Here is a 22092-nt window from a genome sequence, read left to right as displayed (position 1 = left end):
GTTTTACTTTGAACCATAACGTCCCTTTAACTAAGTTTTTTCACTGAATTGCATAGGTTTTTAGTAGCGCAACTTAACAACTTAACCATAACGTCCCTTTAACAAAGTTTTTTCACTGAATATATATATATATATATATATTTATATATATATTCCGTGAAGAATGTTTGTTAAAGGGACGCTATGGTTACAAATCGAAAAAAAATAACAGAAATTCGCCAGTTATGGCAGGTTAATCAACCATAACTCGCGCCACCACCGTGCATCGCTAAGACTAACACCCGGGGCATAAAAGATGACATCACAAATGTAATTGATGGCATCACTGATGACATCACATAGCTGGGCCACTTGATTTTGTTCAATGACATATCTAGACCAGGTGTTTTTGTTCACTGACTGAATATGAACATTTAAAAGATTGCAAATATATATGTAGATTTTACATGTGTTGTATGTTCTTAAAGGAATTTCCTTAGGTTTTGGCCTTAGCTCATGGTGCACATACATGGGGCAATGGGCAGGCCTCAAACACACAATTCATTTGTACACATCAAGATGAATGTTAATGTTATTGACATAATCCTTACTGGAGTTTCCCTGTATGTGCCTCACATTTGTATACATTGTGGGTCTTCATATGTATTATGTGTACTAACAAAAGTGTGTAGTAAGTCTCCAATTGTTAGCTATTTATTCCATAATTGACATTAGTCAAAATTCTGATAGGATTGACGTTATTATTTTACTGACCAATATCACCAGATTTAAAATGCTGTACTTCTATGGTGTATGGTGGAGTCATCCCTATGTGTAAGTATGATTACGTTCCGGTATTAACAACAACACTCCAATATAATGTTTTGTTTCGATGAGTATATTTTTTAATACATTAAGTAGTTTATGATAGATCTCCTGATCAGTCCTGACATCGAGTTACCATCATTATAAACACAACCTTTTCGTAAGGACTTATAATCATCATTCATTTCATATGTGATGTCATCAATGGCATTTGTGATGTTATTTTTTATGCCCTGGGTGTTAGTCTTAACAGTGAATGATCGTGGCACGAGTTATGGTTGCTTAGCTTGCCATAACTGGTGATTTTTTTGGGGTTTTCAGTTTTACGTCTAACCATAATGTCCCTTTAATAAAGTTTCTACACTGCATTTCATAGGTTTTCCCTTTAACTATGTTTTTTAACCAAATGTTTACCAGTGAACCCTTAATTTGCTACAAGTTCCTTATTTTGTACTGACCACCAATGTAGCGGCTGTAGAATCCGCGGCTAGAACAAATGTCTACGGACATCAGGCAGCATTCACATAGCCCAGAAGCACAGGGGAGAACAAAACATGTTGTACCCTTCAACCAGCAAACATATGTACATAAAACAACATTACACATATTTACTACAGCCAAATATACCTTTTAGTACAAAATGATAATTTGAAAATGTACACATTGGGCCTCATTACGACCCTGGCATTAAGAGTTTAACGGCGCCGTAAAAGGTGTCAGCGCCGTTAAACCCTTAACGCCTGATAACGAGGTCCCTTTGCGGGACCCAACCTTAATGGCTGGTTTTACCAGCCGTTAAAGTAGGGTGCCGCAAAGGGACCTTGGTGCTAAGTACGGTGCCGCAGTTTGCGGCACCGTACTTAGCGCCTTCCCCATTCCCTTTGAGCCCTATGGGGCAAAATGGGAATGGGGAAGGGGCCATGGTGAATGGGGAATTACTGCCCCGCCAACCTTGGAATGGGGCGGTAATTCCGCCATTCACCATGACGGACCCCGGAATGGACCATGTGCTAATAGCACCATGGTTTAGTGCCGGGGTCGTAATGAGGCCCATTATGTTTTAATTTAGCACACGACATAAAGGAATGCACCAAGCACAAATCATAATTGGCTTTTTAATTTCTTTTCCAGGAGAGGGAATATGTCACCTCAGTACAACTCTACATACAGACTCAGATACACCAGGCACTTATTTGAAAACAAGCTCTAACAAAATAGTAAGTACACTGTATTTATGTATCTATTATTACCATCCATTATATCACATGTCTTATAAGGAAAAAGCACAATTGTTTTCATTTTGTCAGAAATGTCAAACACACTGGTGTGGTTAGAGGAGAATCTAGTTATGATAACATCTCTAATGGTGTTCAATACATCTTTTAATATAAACAAATAATGTAAGTTATACAGACCTCACTGAAATATTTTGTTTTCTTACAGTACATAGTTTTCATGAAGACAATTTAATTCACAAAGAGAAGGCCAGTCCAAAACTATACATATGCAATCATGAACTTGCCTGCAAAATTGGATAAACTAAGTAATGACTTTAAGGAACTTTTACATTATGTCAAAAACCATGTCATTAAAAATGTCCCCAATCACTGTCCTTCCACCTGTCCCCTGCTCCCCATCAATCATCCCCATAAAATTCACACAATTTAAATAAAAGACACTTTGATGAAGCCTCACTCCGTTCCTCCCCTGATCTTTATGGTACAGAAGTTTCTCTCATTTATAATTCCTAATCCAATATCCCATCCCTTTCATAAATACATTTATTTTTTATATTATAAATGTGTTGTATACTGCCATGTGATATTTCTTTTTTTTAAAAGCCCAATTAATAGTCTGCGGACTATGCGACTGCCCAGAGTGTCTGCACACAAAATGGAGGTGCCCCCGGACACACAGTGTCCAGACATGTCCATTCTCGCATGATGCACTTTTAATTATTCCTCAGACAGCGCGCCTGTTCAACGGGCATCCATGCACATGCGCCCTGCATCTTGAAGGCACACACCTGTACGATCCCACCAGAAATATACAAAGCACTAGGAAAAAAGGCCAAGAGATTTTTTGCAAAGATAACAAGTTTTAATTGCACATAAATAAGGACACAAGCAAATAACTCTGCTGCTCGAGAACGTTCTGTCAAATATTAGTGCAAGCAGATGCTTATAAGGCAGCATATTGTCATCACTTTACTGTAAAAACCCGTGAGGCTGGTTGGGGAGACCCTATACATACGCCTGCTCCATACGAGAGGCCTGGCTGCGATTGCTCACAGCCTCATCTGTCCGGTCCGTCTTCCATCACATGGGTTCAGCAGGGGCTCATGTCTCCAGGGACTGAAGGCCATGCTCCTTGTAAGTTGCTATTACAGAGATACTATTGCAATATAATGTTACTCTATCATTATGGAATGCACCTGGGAAACTCGGGGACTGGCACAGGAGGAGGAACACAATCATGCTGACCCACACATTCTTTGTTCAGTTCATATCACACTCTCCGCACCCAACGCTTCCACCCTCACTTTGAACTATAATTTATTCCTCCCTGTACCTCGTATTATAAAGGGTGTCATTATGGGACAATGTGAAATTGTCGTGTTCGTTCAGATATTTTATGACCGCTGGTTTTATGGTTGGTGGTCTGAGGTCATCTACAATCATTTAATTAAGGGGTCTTAACTGGAACAGTTGTGGGTGCCATTACTTCTGGTGGGCTGGGTGGGCGTTGGAGATCTGCTGGTGGCCTGGCTGTGCTGAATGTACACAGCGTGGAGCATGGTGCTGTCTCACAGCCTTACAGGGTGCATTCCTTTTCAGGATAAAAATAATTGCAACAGTTAAGGAACAAAGGAAAGTTTATAGGGGAATTAACAGCGCAGGTCCTTCCACCATCAGCGATTGGACCGGTTCAGGTTTCTCCATTGGGCCTACGTTTACCGTGTGGCACAACAGGATTGAGTGTATCCACGATAAGTAAAACATGGCATCTCTTTATGTGAGTGCTATACATCTGCAATTTATGCAATATTGTGTTCGTGCAGGGTTTCTAAGCATGGCCCTCTCCCTCTGGTACATTGTCTATCTCTGTGACTTGCCTCACTCTAAAGCACATAAGGGTGTGGGAAAGGTTAATTTCCTTCCCAACAGTCTCCCATCCAATGGGTGTCCGCATACGGCCGTCAGAGGTGCAGACATCCCCGGATGTCATCATGTGACCGCAGCTGCGACTTTGAACAGTGTCTATGTTCTGCGGACAGTTTACAAGTGCATTTTCTGCCAATCTAGGGTGTTTGAAGTTGGAACTTTCCCCTTCCAGAGCTCCTAGACCCATTCTTAGTTCATCTAGCAACTTTTTATAACTTTCTAAGGCCTATTTTTGACACAGTTGTCCGCAGGCCTGCAACAGTTCCTCTGAAGGGACCCACCCATTACTTTCAGTCATTCTGAATCTGGCTATCCAGGAGAGAGCATCTTGCAGCACCTGCTTTGCAACTTGAATCCAAATCAATCCAATGGCATCTGTCATGGCCATGCCTCCTCCCCAGACACCACCACCATCACCATCTGAAGGGCCTAGAAAGAGGAACAGGCGCAAGGATTCAGGCGAGGATGATGAGGAAGATGAAGATGAGGTAGAGGAAGGGACTCCCTCCGGTGTCGGTAGTGAGTCATGGGTGTGGCAGTTTTTCATCTCTGTTGGAGATATCCCAAAGGATCTGGCAGCCAAGGTTCGATGCACTCAGTGCAGGATCGCACTGAGGTGCAGAAAACTGGGGATGCACTTCTATGGGACCACCTCCATGCACTGCCACACCAGACTCACCCACTTTGGTTATCTGAAAAAGTTTGTACCTTATTCAGGGAGAGGCAGGCTGTCAGCCTCTGCATCCTCTTCCTCAACAGTTACAGTCATCACAACGGATACTCCTTTGGGGCAGAGGATCCCACCAGCAGCCTTGCAGGCCATGCAGAAGCTGTTCACCCATACCTTTTGAGGGTCACAGTCCTCTGTACTCAGAAGCACCGATCTGTAGCGGGGAGCAATTTAGTAGTGCTTTCAAGGCTGTGGTCAAGGGGCATGAGAAACACTGCCCCAAACTTATATTTAAGGCTCGTGGTTGGTGCCCCTTCCCTCCCCAACCGTATATTCCCTCTCCTGGAAAAGAAATTAAAAAGCCAAAAAAATACAAAATGATAAAAACACAAAAGAAATTCCTTTAGGAGTCACCTTTCACAGTTAGAAAATAGAACTTAAAAAAAAGAAACTCACAGGATCCTTTGCAGCCTACATAGTCCATTGTCAGTGCAGTAGTCAACGGACACCTAGAACCTTCCAGACACAGGAATTTTAATTGTTTTTCACACAAAAATGGTGGCTCTTAAAATAACCTTTTTTTTTCTCTTTTTAACTTTCATATTTTTTGTGATCATTTTGTTTTATACTGTAAATTAACAAAGATTACACAACAACATTATTTTTTGTAATTTTCAAAAAAGTGTTTCATATTTATTTGTGTGTTTTTCAACAAATTCTTGAATCCATACTTTATGTGTTCACAAAAACTGCTTCAATGCATTTGTAAAGTTTTCCAGAAAAATATGACTGCCCACATCAGTTAGATGGACTCCATCTCTCCGAAAAATGTTAACAATATCAAATTTAACAATCTCATAATGAAAACATGTCATGACAACATCTTGCAGAAAAGCACTAACAGCTTTATTCCCATTGTTCCTTGCTTTTCCATTTGCAGACAAAATAAATGTGAATGCATCCACATTTGTCGCTGAGCTATGCGAGAAAACATCATTTTTGAATTTGGAAACATTCCCGCCAACTTTCCAAATGTATCCTCCATTGCAAACTGCAATGTAAGGTACCCTAAACGGTTCCCTCCACAATGAACATTAATGATGTCTGGATGTTTTCAGTGAACCATATTTGTACAAAATGGGGTAACTCAGCCCACTTCATTCCTTACACTCTATACCATGACACTTAAAATTCATGGAATCCAAGATTTCCAGTGCTCCAAATAGATCTTCAGACAATGGATACAAGAGTTCCCCAAAAATCATACACTCTGGGCCTCATTACAAGTCACCCAGTATGGAAATAAGGGTGGCGGTAAACCCAATGCCACTGTTGTTTCCATACCGGGTGATCTTGAGTATTTCAGGCGGAGGTGTCAATCCTGCCAGGTCTGACCTGGCGGGTTTAACAATGCCCGCCTGCAGGCGGACGTGGAAACATCGGCACCATCTTGAGATTGTGCCAGTGTTTCCATGGTCCCCATTCCCATTGAGTCCTACGGGACTCAATGAGAATGGGGATTTACCGAATTCCGCCTCCGGAATTCTGGGGCCACCAGGGTTGTAGTGCCCCAGTAATTCCAGGAATCACGTAGGCAGAATGGTAATACGAGTTCAGCGCTAACCGAGCCGGAAAAACCAGCAGATTACCGCCGGACTCATAATGCGGCCCTCTGCCTCCTCAAAGACATAGCCATAGCCATATTCAGTGCTCTCACCAAATAAAACTCCTGCTATCCTCTGTTCCTGTGCACCACACACAGGAAACCTGATTGGCTGATTCCCCCAATGTCCACAGACACTCTACAGGCATTCCCCTTTCCATGCCAGCCATCCTCAAAGTTCCCTAGTGGCACGCGCAATGGTGGGGAGGTTTACACTTAATTTAAACAATTCAGTGTACAATTGTGGCTCTTAAAAGAGCTTTTTCAGGTTTTGAATACCTTTTTTGCTTTTTTTGCTTTTCTGATTTTTATTTCCAAGGACTACTTACAAATGTTTTCACGTGCACTGGACATCTTTGTCACATACATTTTCCCATTGCATTTTGAATATTTAAAAGAAACATCTGATTCCCAAAATCAGTATAATTCACTCAATCACTCTGAACATTGTTTGCACTATCCACCTTTATGTTTTCATTATCAAAAGATGCTATACCTACACCATTAATAAACACACACACATACCTTCATTTGCATGGGGCCTACCTTCTTTTAGTTGTGCACAAAATACATTTGGGCATCTGCATACATTCCCTGGATGTATTTGTGAAAAAATAATCTTTCCACATGGAAATAGTTCCATTAAGCCTCAGAACATATGCTTTAATTGAACCTGCAAATATAGTGGAGTAACGTCGCCCAAACTATCTCCTCCACAATGCGCAACAATAATGTCTGGACATTGAAAGTGAGCCATAGTCTTGCAAAATGATAGTAAACCCATCCAGTTTAGCCCAGACAATGAATACCACCAAATCTCCACTCCCTCCAATCGAAGAGTAACAGACATGCCACACAATTCAGTCTACCCTTTAACATTATTCAACCAACAATCTCCCACCATCCACACAGTGAGCTTTTTCATAGCAAAAAACCATCTATCTTCCCTAAATACAACAATCAAAACACCTGCTACCCTCACCCCCCTCAGCCCACAACGAGAACACCTCATTGACTAATCCCCAGAGCCCCCTTTCCATGCCAGGCATCCTCAAGGGAGCCGGATGTGACACATTCCATCCGCGGACTACTGCGGTGTCCGCGGACGCCGAAGCACAGAGCAGCCCTTCTACCCTTTACATGTTCATGTTTTTAACACTCCCTCATTGGTTGCTTTCAAACAGTCACACATCTATCCACCAATCACATCCTCAAACTCTACACCTAAACCTGTCATCTCAGTTCAACACTTCAGATGTGCACTTTCTCAGAGTACATATCTCCTGTTAATCACAGCCATCTGCATAAAGAATAACTGTGAAACCCTCCAAGATTTCTATTTCCAGATTCAACAACTGCAACTAACAATACATGATACAGGTATGCTTATATTAAGTATTTTCTGCAACTCTTTTACAAATATATATATAGAGAGGGTTCCTATTAATTACCTTGTAAAAAGCTTCTCAGTAAGCATATTTGGCCTCATTACGAGTCTGGCGGTAACCATGCCGGAAATTCTGGCAGGTTACTGCCAGACTCGTATTACCATTCTGCCTCTGTGATTCCCGGAATCACCTGGGCATTACAACCCCAGTGACCCGGTAATTCCGGAGACGAAATTTGGTAAATCCCCATTCCAATGGAGTCCCATAGGACCATAGGACTCCATGGGAATGGGGAAGTGGAAACACCGGCACCATGCTGTAATGGTGCCGGTGTTTCCACGTCTGCCTGCAGGTGGGTGGTGGTAAACCCGCCAGGTCAGACCTGGCAGGAGTGACACCTCCCGCCTGCAGAACTCGAGATCAGCCGGTCCGGAAAGAACAGTGGTGGCGGATTTACCACCACCATTCTTTCCTGACCGGCTGACTTGTAATGAGGCCCATTGTCTTTTTTAACCACTTGAGCATATTCCATGTATTGCAGCATTCCCCACCTGCTCACATCAAGCAACACATACAGTAAGGTGCATTTAAAAACATGTCTTTTTAGGACCAAATTGATAAACGTTAAAGTATTCATATGTCCATTTATAGCACCACTGCGTGTCACCTTTTTATAACAGAAAGAAAAAAGCAAATGCAATACATTTGTAGAACTGTTTTAAGTGGCACTAGTTGTGTGCAAGTTTAATTTGTTGGCAGTACATGCATACTTGCTAACATAACCGATTCCAAACTGTAGGTGCTTATCCAGTCCTGGTTTTTTTCTGAGCTGAGCAATCGGGATCTTGCAGTCCAAGATTTGTAAAGGAAAAAGTGAAACTACATAAGCACCTACAGATTGGAATCGTTTATGTTGGCAAGTATGCATGAACTACCAACATATTAAACTTACACACAAGTGCTACGAATCTGTTCCATCTGCTTTTATTTTCTTTTACAAAAAGTTGCACACAGAGCTCTTATACATGCACAGATGCATTTTTTTACTTTCATGAAAATGCTCCCAAAAAGAAACATTTATAAACACTCAACATGTTCCATTTTCCATTCCATAAACATGCCACACTTTCCAACCTCATTCTTTACATCCTTTACACTGCCACCATTGTCCGTCTGCTCACACATGTGTACACTCCCAAAGGATCTATAAACAACACTTCACCTTACATATGATGTAATCTTCTTTTGCAACCTCTACTATAAGACACCAAACACTGCTGCAACAACAATCCACCATTACATTACCACTAGGCCACACTTTCGCTAGTCTTTAAAAACACTGCAATAAATTACAAATGCATTGTCCCACAAAAACAGCACTTCTTTCATTAAAATCAGCACCACCTTTTGCTTACACAAATTTCTGCCCTGGTCTTTCTAATCCCCCAAACACCACTACTCATACTCCAATTGTCCTAACCACATACTTAACATACTTTAGTACACCATCCATAAAACAACTTTATTAACTCTTTTTCCCAACAAGTCCTCCTAGCTTCATAAACAATAACCTCTCTTTCTAAAAGTACATGACCATTACCATATATACCTACTATTTTTTTTACAATTACAGGAAAGAAGACAGTTACCAAAGACAGCTACTGAAAAAGGACCACTCTTCACATAATACAAAGAAAGTGCATTAAAATAGTATTCATCTCTCTGGTACTGTAACAATCTAGTATTGCTATGTATTAGCCTAGCACGCTCTCTTCAAACCAACAACATTTATTTCACACTTACTCATTATATTGTAACATGCATATCTTTCCTATTCCATCTTAACACCACTGATATAACACACACTGTTTTCCCCAAAACATCACAATGCCCGTACTTATTCATTTGAACCATCACTCTCTTACTCACTAACCCAAACCCATCACAACTGTACACACTCTCACTCTTACAACCTTCCGATCCACAACTATCATCCCACTACACAATCACACAACATGCTTTTCACCTTTACAATCAACCCACACCCCCATGCACAATACATCCATATACATTCAACAGTTTTCAAACCCAAACCTTCTTGTTTCCAACAGACGCAACACAATGCCTACTAACAAGCAACTCTGTGGAAAAGAAAGACAAAATAGAGCATATAAAAATAAAAGCAAGCCATATATTCATCCACCTCTAAAACAATTTATAGAAAACATTAAAACAAAAGAGCTAGTAACTTCACTCAAGAAAACTAAACCAGCCATGACTAAAAAAAGGCAAAGCCCCTCTTGCAAAAACTAAAATTAAATAAGGTATACAAAGAAAAACAGACTACTAATGAAACTAACACTATATCTACCAGTGTTAATATAACCACTATAAAGCAATCCAAGAAATGTATGTTACAAAAATGTTTCCACCTTAGAGTTCTTCACAATCTCATAACAAAAGCTGAAAAGTGATGATCTACCCTTAAAAACGACTGCGCTAGACCAATCCTTTAAGCTCTAATTGACAGCACATTTCTACTAAAGAGAAAAGTGCATATATTGATTTTAAACAGAATTAAACTGCTAACTAAATTAATCAATACATTACAAAAAGTATGTCTAAAAACATGCAATGTCAATATAGATATCTTTTCAAACCTCTATGAAGGTGAAAGGATTCACACAAGCATCAGAGAACCATATTTCAATGAAGAGGCGTATATTCAAGAACAAAAAACACAATTGCCATAGACAGTGATGGCCGAGGGTATGAAATGGTAGAAGACACCATTATGCCAAAATAATCCCTTATAGAAAAAAATCCCCAACAAACTTTCAACCAAACGCTCCTTTTGCCCAAACAAATCTTGCAGTGTACAAATGAACATGCAGCTCAATATGTAATGTAAGGCAACAATCCTTCAAATGTTTATAACAATACCTCAAACACTATGTCAAACTAAAAGACAAAAGTAGAATGGCACTTTACAAACCATGGACTTTGTCCAGTGCGCAGCCACACTGTTCTGCAAGCACATTCAGTAGCCTGCATTTCAGGAACTGCTTGCAAAAGCACTTTCCACCACATCAAAATGTCAGCAGCACACATTCCATTATACGGAAGCTTGTGCCTAGACTATACTATGCAGAAAGTCCTGCTCTAGCACTGCAAAATGTAAATGCAATTCTCCTACATGGAACAGCCAAAGAACTCCTTCAAAGAATAGAGCACATCCAAAGTAAGTACTTTGGAACTGAAGTTGACTTAGATAATTCAGTAACTTTAGAAAATATTACCGAAAACCTCACACACACCAACCTCCTAACAAACACAAATAAAAAAGAAATAGCTAAGTTTCAAAACACATCTGCTGAAATACCAGACCAAGTATGTGGGCCTCATTCCGAGTCTTGCGGTAACGGTGCTGGTGCTGCCAACGGTTGCCGCCAGACTCAGAATGAATTACCGGCACCTGAATTCCTGGTGCCACCAGGCTATTCCGAGTTCAGATGCCAGTAAATCAGGCACTGGCAATTTCATTAATCCCCATTCCCATAGATTCATATGGGGACAAGGCAGAACCGGCACTGTTAACAATGGTGTTGGTGCTCCCATGACAAGTCTGTCTACCGTGGTCGCTGTGCCCGCAGGGTCAGACCTGTCAGGCACAGCTGCATCGGCAGGCAGACATGTAGTTTGCTGGTCTGGAAACAACAGTGCCGGTAGGCATACCAGCACCATTGTTTCCAGACCGGCAAACATATAATGAGGCCCTGGGTCTGTTGTTGGAGAACTTTTTATAAAAAGAGCACAAAAACAGTAGATACAGCCTAAAAAATAGAGGACAAAGAAGAATTCCAATGGTTCGAATTACCTATATGTTTAACAGCAGAAAATAAATACAAAATAACTGACCCCTCAATATTGTGCACATACTGTAACAGAGAGCTTGACAATAACCAAATGCCATAACAGGCTTTCACTAATAACTAGGAAGATTGCCACTTCCAAAGGCTCTCCAACAATTTAACTTGATGGGAGCATGTTAATCCAAACTGTAAACTCATTTTAACCTATAATACTGCTTCAGCCAAAAACAGCACAATTACCTCCATCTGAGTTATCTAAAAGGCATCCATGGCAAAGTAGTATATGTGTCATTCAATCTTAAAGTTAATGTAGATACTCTAGGAGTACAATGACCAACAAATAAATCTTTGATTGTACTAGTTAATGGTGTGCAAAAAAAGACAAAACTATTTGGCAACAATTAGTTGAAAACAATGAATACTACACAAATATAGCATCAGGTTTGGGATAGAGAAACACTAAAAAGACCTATACAAGAGGTAGAGGATAGCAGAAAAAAAGACAAGGAAGTGCAGGTCAAAATATATCTACACAACCTTTTTTATACAGAGGACAGCACAGAGGAAACTGGGACAATGACCAGAGACAGACGAGAAGCGGGAATCGCTCACTCGTAGTCAATCTCTCCAACCACATCCTTAGTAACACTGAAGAACAAGTCTTGAATAAAGGCCTAAGCTTTGTACTCCCTAAAGAACATGATTCATTTGAATTTTGTATAGAATTGAACAGATTCATGAGAAAAATCCACATAACAATTGTTTGTTAACAAAGCTGAGAACACATCTATTAAACCAACCAACGGTACAGGCCTACGCACCTCCTCTACTTTTTGCCCAACTACCCACAACCACTCCCTGTAGTCACAGATGTTTGAACGAAAGGTCCTTGCAGACTTGAAGCAACTACAGGAAAATTGGATACAACCATTTCAAAATGTGAAGAACACTGAAAAAGAGGCCATAAAATCCCTAGCTAATAATGACAATATACTGATAAAAGATCTGAAAAAGGAGGTGGCATGGTCATTCTTAACAGACTTGACTATGTCAATGAATGCCAGAGTCAACTCCAAAACATGAACTGCTATGAAATACTTTCTGAAGACCCTACCAAAGAACTTAGAAAAAACTATAGAAATCAAAGTCTCTAAAGCGCTAGAAAGAGCAGAATAACTGATCAACACTAAACCTTAAATACCCACATTTTACTGTCTCCCTAAAATTCACAAAACACCAGATAAATCACCAGGGAGACCTATAGTTCGAGGCATAAATTCAGTACTGGAACCATTGTCAAAATATGCTGATCATTATTTGAGAGACTATGTGAACAAGATGAAATTGTACTTTAAAGATATTGCAGAGGATATTAACACATTTGAAAACCTAGAATTCAACCCCAATGCTACACTATTGATGGGTTTAGACATAATGTCACTGTATACTAACATTCCTCAACTAGCCACTCTTGACACTGTAGAGGAGATACCTCTCAACACACTTGATGAGAACCTTGAACCCACATCATTCATAATGTGGTGCATTGAATTGGCACTTAAGAAAAACTGTTTTGAATTCTACGGGGAATTCTTCCAACAGATAGAGGGTACAGCCATGGGAGCCATCCTGGCCCCTAGCATAGGAAATTTATATGTAGAGATGGTCGAGAAAAGTAAGATTCATAATGAAAACAACCCCTTTGAAAACAATATCAAAATCTGGACCAGATACATAGACAACATACTGATAATCAGGGATGGATTCCAGAGAAAGAGCTAACAATTTATTTTCATGGCTTAACACTCAAAATCGATATCAAATTCTCTATGACACTCAATAACCAGCAAATCAGTTTTCTGGACCTTACTATATTTCATGACAAAGGAATACTTATGGTTAAGCCATGCCATAAACCCACAGACAACAATTATCTTCTAGACTATAAGAGTCATCATGTCAAATACCTGAGGGATAACCTAACGTTCGGCCAGTTTTTAAGACTGAAAATGAACAGTTTACAGAACAAAATATATGAACAAGAAGCAGAGATCTTACCGCTAAATTGAGAAGGAGAGGATATCCTAAAAAAAATGTGAAAAAATCTGCCAAATGGGCCTTCAACAATAACAGCTACAAGAAAACAAAAATGAAAAACCTTAAGATGAAAGAATGGTCTGTGTCAATACATTTACCAATCTAAGTCTGAAAATCAGGAACATCATACAAAAGCATCAGAAAGTTTCGAGACTGAAAACAGTAAGTTACAGCCCCAAACTTTGCTGTAAAAAAAATATGGAAATAGGCAATAGGGTAAGCAGTAGCAAACTAAAAACAAAACCCACCCTTACACAAAGCATCACAACACTGAGGAGAATGGATCCCATGACAGGACACCACCCATGCAGGAGATGTGGGGTGTGCAAACTGACTATTAAAAGCAACGAAATTGACATTGGAACCAGCAAAAAATGGCAGCAAAATAACTCAGCCGTGGTGCAGATAATCGCAGCGACCCTGCAGCAGCGCCAGTAATGCCCCCAAGAACGCCCTCGCGCAAGGATAAGCCATCAAAATCGCTAAATAATCGCAAAGGGCTGCGCTAACCCTGGAGCAGTTCACCGGGCTGGCAAACAGCAAACGCCAAGCGGGGAACGTGTATTGCAGGGGTGCGTGGGAAGTTCCACACGCGACTGGCCCCGTGCAAGCAGGGTACGTGAATTTCAGGGGTGCGTGGGAAGTTCCACACGCAATTTCAGCAGAGTACGTGTATTTCAGGGGTGCGCGGCAAGTTCCACACACGATTTCTGCAGGGTACGTGCATTTCAGGGGTGCGCGGGAAGTTCCACACGCGATTTCATCAGGGTACGTGTATTGCAGGGGTGCGCGAGAAGTCCACCCGCGATTGGCCCAGTGCGAGCAGGGTACGTGTATTTCAGGGGTGCACGGGAAGTTCCACACGCGATAGTCCCAGTGCGAGCAGGGTACGTGTATTTCAGGGGTGCGCGGGAAGTTCCACACGCGATTGTCCCAGTGCAAGCAGGGTACGTGTATTTCAGGGGTGCGCGGGAAGTTGCACATGCGATACCAGCAGGGAATGTGTATTTCAGGGGTTCTGGGGAGTACTACACGTGAATTGGCCGTGTGTGTCCTCCCAGGTGTACGCTCCACAACCTCCACGGCCCCTGCAAGCAGCCCACACCACGGGGGACTACCCTGCACCCCTGCTCATGTCCCGCAGGCAGCCTATCCACCATGGGCATGCCCCCCAGCCAACCCACATGTCACCTTGCACTACTGATCAACAATGCATGTCTCCCACCACCCCCCAGCACTGTGGGGCACCTGCCAGCAGGCCCCCACCCATGTCTCCCACCACCCCCACCCCCTAGCCACTAGGGGCAGCCTCCACCAGGTCCCCACTCATGTCCCCCTGCACCCCCACCCCCCAGCATCCAGGGTCACCCTCCACCAGGCCCCAACTCATGTCTCCCACCACCCCCACCCCCCCAGCCACCAGGGGCAGCCCCCACCAGGCCCCCACCCATGTCTCCCACCACCCCCACCCCCCAGCAGTGCAGGGGCAGCCTCCACCAGGCCCCCACTCATGTCCCCACTGCACCCCCACCCCCCAGCCACCAGGGGCAGCCCCCACCAGGCCCCACCCATGTCTCCCACCACCCCCACCCCCCAGCAGTGCAGGGGCAGCCTCCACCAGGCCCCCACTCATGTCTACCACCACCCCCACCCCCCTGCCACCATGGGCAGCCTCCACCAGGCCCCCACTCATGTCTCCCACCACCCCCACCCCCCAGCAGTGCAGGGGCAGCCTCCAGCAGGCCCCCACTCATGTCTCCCACCACCCCCACCCCCCAGCCACCAGGGGCAGCCCCCACCAGGCCCCCACCCATGTCTCCCATCACCCCCATCTCCCAGCAGTGCAGGGGAAGCCCCCACCAGGCCCCCACTCATGTCCCCCTGCACCCCCACCCCCCAGCATCCAGGGTCACCCTCCACCAGGCCCCCACTCATGTCCCCCTGCACCCCCACCCCCCAGCATCCAGGGTCACCCTCCACCAGGCCCCAACTCATGTCTCCCACCACCCCCACCCCCCAGCAGTTCAGGGGCAGCCTCCACCAGGCCCCCACTCATGTCTACCACCACCCCCACCCCCCTGCCACCATGGGCAGCCTCCACCAGGCCCCCACTCATGTCTCCCACCACCGCCACACCCCAGCAGTGCAGGGGCAGCCTCCACCAGGCCCCCACTCATGTCTACCACAACACCCACCCCCCTGCCACCATGGGCAGCCTCCACCAGGCCCCCACGCATGTCTCCCACCACCCCCACCCCCCAGCCACCAGGGGCAGCCCCCACCAGGCCCCCACCCATGTCTCCCACCACCCCCACCCCCCTGCCACCATGGGCAGCCTCCACCAGGCCCCCACTCATGTCTCCCACCACCCCCACCCCCCAGCAGTGCAGGGGCAGCCTCCAGCAGGCCCCCACTCATGTCTCCCACCACCCCCACCCCCCAGCCACCAGGGGCAGCCCCCACCAGGCCCCCACCCATGTCTCCCATCACCCCCATCTCCCAGCAGTGCAGGGGAAGCCCCCACCAGGCCCCCACTCATGTCCCCCTGCACCCCCACCCCCCAGCATCCAGGGTCACCCTCCACCAGGCCCCCACTCATGTCCCCCTGCACCCCCACCCCCCAGCATCCAGGGTCACCCTCCACCAGGCCCCAACTCATGTCTCCCACCACCCCCACCCCCCAGCAGTTCAGGGGCAGCCTCCACCAGGCCCCCACTCATGTCTACCACCACCCCCACCCCCCTGCCACCATGGGCAGCCTCCACCAGGCCCCCACTCATGTCTCCCACCACCGCCACACCCCAGCAGTGCAGGGGCAGCCTCCACCAGGCCCCCACTCATGTCTACCACAACACCCACCCCCCTGCCACCATGGGCAGCCTCCACCAGGCCCCCACGCATGTCTCCCACCACCCCCACCCCCCAGCCACCAGGGGCAGCCCCCACCAGGCCCCCACCCATGTCTCCCACCACCCCAACCCCCCTGCCACCATGGGCAGCCTCCACCAGGCCCCCACTCATGTCTCCCACCACCCCCACCCCCCTGCCACCATGGGCAGCCCCCACCAGGTCCTCACAATCCCCAATCATGTAAGTAATGGTCAGCCTCCACAGCCAAAAAGCCCTACCAAGTAACCCATTCACCCACATGGAAATGGAAATCACATGTTACACCCCCAATGTTCATGAAGCTAATGAACCCATGTCCGTCACACACAATGGTTGCAATTGAATGGGAAAACACACAACATGACATGCATGAAACCAATGAGATGATACCACACAGTGAAGTATGGAAACAAAATTGTATTGAAAAAAATAAAGAATGCTAAAGAAAGAAAACAAACTACAATGTGAATGAGAAAAAAAAAGCTGCATGTCCGTATAAAAACACAAAACTGCAAATCCGAATCCAAAAAAATGTTGTCCAAAGTCAAATGTAAAAAAATATCCATGCAATAAAGAACTATGTACAAAACTACCAAGGGTCCATGAGCCCAACTGAACAAAGGAAACCTACTAAAAAACCTACCTAAAAATCAACTATATACAAAAAGTGGAGCAGTGTCCGTAGAATCATAATGAGAAAGAAAGGAAACCTAAAACTAAAGAACTATATACAAAGGCGGCGGGCAAGTCCAGCAGCTCACTCCGTGGTGTCGCGGGCCAGGGCATCATCGAACTCCTGTTCGATGTCCCGGAGGCAGTCCAGTTCCATGGCCCTGAGGGTCCGCAGGGACGACGCCGTGTCCTCCTCCAACCCCCTGCGGATTGCCTCGAGGCACTCGGCCCGCCTCAGGGCCCTCCGCATGGAGTTCTCCGCCCTGACCATTGTGAGCTGCGCCTCTTCCGCCCGCCGCCGCTCCGCACCTATGGCGTGGCCCAACCGCTGCCAAACGGAAGACACTCTCTGTCCTGGGTCCCCCTGCCCTCCGGCCGATGCCTGCCCCTCTGATGTCGAAAGCCCCGAGCCTTCATGTCTCCCACCATGTTGCTGCTGGTGCTGCTCTGCCTCTGCCCGTGCACTTCCTCCTGCTGCCTGCACATCCTCCGCCGGCTGGTGTGCAGTTGTTGATGTGGCCACCCCTGCTGGACCTCCGACTCCCGACTGTGGCAGGGATGCCTCCTCCACCAGCCTGGCCACACCGTCAGAGGCAGCTCCACAGGGCACCCAGGTGACTGATGGGTGGGAAGATGGCACAGAGGACGACTGGCGCGTAAGGGGTCCAGTTGAGGAGGGGGTCGAAGCAAGCCCCATCAGACAGCGGAATCCGGCCTGGGTGACCTGTCCCAGCAGGCTGACGTGGTCAACGAGCCATTCGAGATGACGTGCAGTCTCTCCATGAAAAGACTGCAGGTCACCTCGCATGGCCCGTTGACGCAACGCCACACCAGCCAGGACAGGCACAACCCGGACCTGGATGGCCACGTCCGCAGGCAGAGGAAGGCCAGTTGACGTCAGCTCATCCCCTGCCTGAAAACGGGTCTGGACGTAGGCATCCCTGCTGGTGCAAGATGATGCAGGGACAGGATCGGGGACAGGATTGCACACAGGCACCTCCGCGGCCGCCTGTGCTGCCTCCTGTCCCTAGTCCTGCACTGCACCACTAGCACCAGTGGGATCCCCACCTCCAGACCCCGTCTCTGGTGCTTGCACGGCCTCTTCCTCCACCAAACCCCCCACCAACCAGTATGACTCCGTGCCATCTTCCCCTGTTGTGCCCTGTGGGGTCCCAGCTGCCCCTTCTGCTGCCGAGGAGTCCAACTGCAACCTCCGCCTCTTGGACCTCCCCCCGGCAGCTGCGGCCTGGGACGCGGCACCGGACTCCTCACTCCCCGACGAGATGACAACACGGGAGGGGAGCCGGGCCTTGCGTCTCCGGCTGGCGGTCGGATCCCCGCCGCTGTGCTCCACAGCACCTTCTCCGCCCTCTTCATCAGTTGACGCTGCAGACAGGGAGAAACAAAACACAGGCATCAGGGCACTGTACAATGGACACATACACGCATGACTGTTGCACATGAGTGGCATTGGCAAACCTCAGACATGTCATCACAATCCCCAACACACATGTCGTTGCAACTCGCACACATGAGCCATACCACAGCCATATCGCAACTGCCACCACCATCCATACACATACAACAGCATCAGCAGCCAAAGGGGAGCCAGACATCACATGCAACACAGGAAGTGCACCACACATGTACACACACCACCACACTTGCATGGATGTCTACACCTCTGCCAAGTGTCGCACTGTTCAGACGGGCATCCATGTCACATCTGCCAATCAGGCTTCCACATACCGCTGTCACATACATCCATTTGCATCACTGTTGCACCCTTGTGAAATACACACACATGCACATGTACACAGTGCTCATACATGCAGCCGAAAAAAACATACATGCCTGACATCACGGACATGTCTACTTACATACACATTCATCCAAACATGTGTGCACGCACAACTGCATTTGCCATGCAAGCCCACACACACAAGCACCATCCATGTCTCACACATTACAGCCCTCGCATGTGTCAGCCCCACGGCCCTGTACACCCCCACCCATACTCGACCCCATACAAACAGATGTGCAACCGGCACAATACCAAATAATCACCACACGCACTGCTCACAATCAGGATGCATGTACACTCACCGCTCGACTCCAGATGGGTCTGCTTCTCTAGGACCTGGACGTGGAGCGCTGGGGATATGCGTTCCAGGACCCCATCTGTTCTTCCGACAAGTGGCCCCGGCGCCCCTTGGCATCCGCTGCCTTCAAGAGGCGCCGGGCCTTGTTCAGGGTCCTGGACCTGAAGTCCTCCCAGCTCTTCCTGACATGTTCTAAGTCCCGGACTGCCACCCCCTCCGCGTTGATGGCAGTCACGATGTCAGTCCAGATCCGAGTCCGTCCTTCCTTGTCGGCGCGGGAACTTCCGAAGAGGGCATCATACTGCCCCAGGACTTGCTCCACCAGGACACCAACTTCGGTGGCACTGAAGCTGGTGCCCCTCTGCCTCTCTGGCCGGGGGTTGTCAGTGGTCACAGATGGTGTTTGCCCCGACATGACAACCCCAGAGGCAGGAGTGGGTGGGCAACTGGGTCCTGGGGCTGGGCTGTGGAGCGATGGAATTCCAGTCGGGAGTCTTTGGTTCCAGCAGGGGTGGTCACAGCAACAGCACCCCTGGCTGATGTACAGGCAGCAAATGGCAGTGCACGTGGGCAGCAGGCAGTCAGGCAGCAGCAGATGGCAGGTGGGAGCGTGCTCGGGGCTCTGGGGGGCAGTAGTTCAGCCTTTTGGGCAGGAGCGTGGTCTTCCGTGTGCTTACGCGTGGCCAGCTTGGTACGGAGTGATTTGGCACGTGAAAATCCTGCACGTCAGCGTGAAAACCGAGGAAAGGCCCTTATCGCGTAAGCGCGTCAGCACGCATACGCGATTCTATTGGACGAAAGGCCCTCAGCGCGTAAGCGCGTCTGTGACGTGACCCGCAGGGGTGTTTCCCACACAGCATGTGATGACAGAGCACACGTGGAAAGACTGCACGTCAGAGTGTCATCGCGTGTGATTGGTGGAAATGGCCCTACACGCAGAAGTGACAAAGCGTGTAATTGGTGGAAATGGCCCTACACGCAGAAGTGACAAAGCGTGTAATTGGTGGAAATGGCCCTACATGCATAAGTGACAAAGCGTGTAATTGGTGGAAATGGCCCTAGCGCGTACGCACCGCGTAAGTGACGCTGGACGTGTGGGCCTGTATAAAAGCTATGCGTAGAACACCATTTCCTTGTATGTGCTTTTCGTGGAGAGCGAGTGGGTGAATTCTGTACTTCTTGTCGTTTCACACGCGATTTACTTCACGGCGTTTCAAGTTCGTGTTCCCTGTTACCTCTGACAGCTTGTTCTCTTTTTTCTCTTTTACTGGTTTAACTGGGCCTGTTCCCTCAAACAGTGTTCCCTTCTACTGTTGTCCTGTCTCCTCAGACAGCGTACAAATCTTCTTTTGGCGGGGGTGTTGCCAACCATACGCGCTCCTTTTTCACGCTCTTTTACCTGGCAGACGGTGAGTCACGAACGTATCTAACATCTGTGCTTGCCCCGTGTGTAGCCTACCCCTTCAGAGATCATTCTAGGCTGCGTGTGACACGCATACGTTCATTCTTGTGTTACTGGGTGCCACAGCGTAGTGCAGGTTTTTCTTTCTGCACACGTGGTCTAGGAGGGGTTGTGTGCACGTCATCTCCCTTTTTTGGGGCTCCTGTGCGTAGCGTGACCCGTCATCTTTCCCCAGGGGTTACAATCAGCCTTGCAAGAGCACTAGGGTACAATTACCATCTGGTACCCAACCCCTTTGACCCCCAATTGCCCAGGACAATAGTTTACAGCCACTCCCATACGCAAATTAACATCAGTGCCATTGCTGGGAGGCGAGGATTCCGTAAGGGTGGCTAAGGTGGAAGAGCCACAAGTGGTGGCCGTGGTGGATCCGGTAAGGGACGTGGTCGTTACTTGCAGGGTGAGCCTGTCCCCCCATGTGTGGAGGACCAGCCAAGGGCACCCATAATCCCCCCCCTCCCGTTGAGGCTGATGTGGCTGACACCATCCATGCTCAGCCCTTGTTGGACCAGCCCATTGTGGCACCAGACCTGGCTGACTCCATGGCTGACTTCCAGGTCAGCAGGCCTATGACACGTGCGCTGGTGCACGTTGATGTCACCATGCCACTTGCATCTGGGGCAGCAAGGTCATCTGCTGCACCAAGTAGGCAGGGCGGAGAGGCCATCCATCCACCCCAGCCCTCACACACCCAGCCCGGACAGTGTCGGTCCTAGTCCATGCTGCTGACATTCCCCCTGACACCATCACACTAGACCCAATGCCTGCACCAACTCCCATGCTGAGTGTGCAATCCCACACTCCTGATACAGAGTCCACCAGGGCTCCTGCCCCTAGTGTCCAGAGCGGTGCAGGACACTCAGGATCACCACCACCTTCCAAGCGGAAGAGGAAGAGTGCTCGTCCGGCACAGGCTGATGCCCCAGACACGGCTACACAGTCCGGCCCGTCCAGGAAGCCCAGCTTCACGGATGACGAACTGAATGCACTTGTCGAGTATGTGTCCGCACATGACAACGCACATGAGATGGTCATTGTTGCAGGATCCAAGACCACACCTGCACAACGCCAGGCACACTGGCAGACCGTTGCGGACATTGTAAGTGCCCTTGGAATCGTGAGGCGCACAGCCAATGATTGCTATAAGCGCTGGAATGACCTAAAGCGCAGGGCAAAGAGTAAGCTGGCCTCAAGTCATGCCGCAACTCTAGTGACTGGAGGTGGGTCTCCAGTAGTAGACATGGAACTCACTCCACATGAGTCAGTCGCTGGGATCTACGTCACGGAGGAACAGATCCAAGGCGTGGGA

Source organism: Ambystoma mexicanum, chromosome 4p (genome assembly GCF_040938575.1).
Source record: "Ambystoma mexicanum isolate Mex_15411 chromosome 4p, UKY_AmexF1_1, whole genome shotgun sequence".
Classification (NCBI taxonomy): Eukaryota; Metazoa; Chordata; class Amphibia; order Caudata; family Ambystomatidae; genus Ambystoma; species Ambystoma mexicanum.
The sequence above is the reverse complement of the archived record's forward strand: the minus strand, read 5'-3'. Positions refer to the sequence as shown.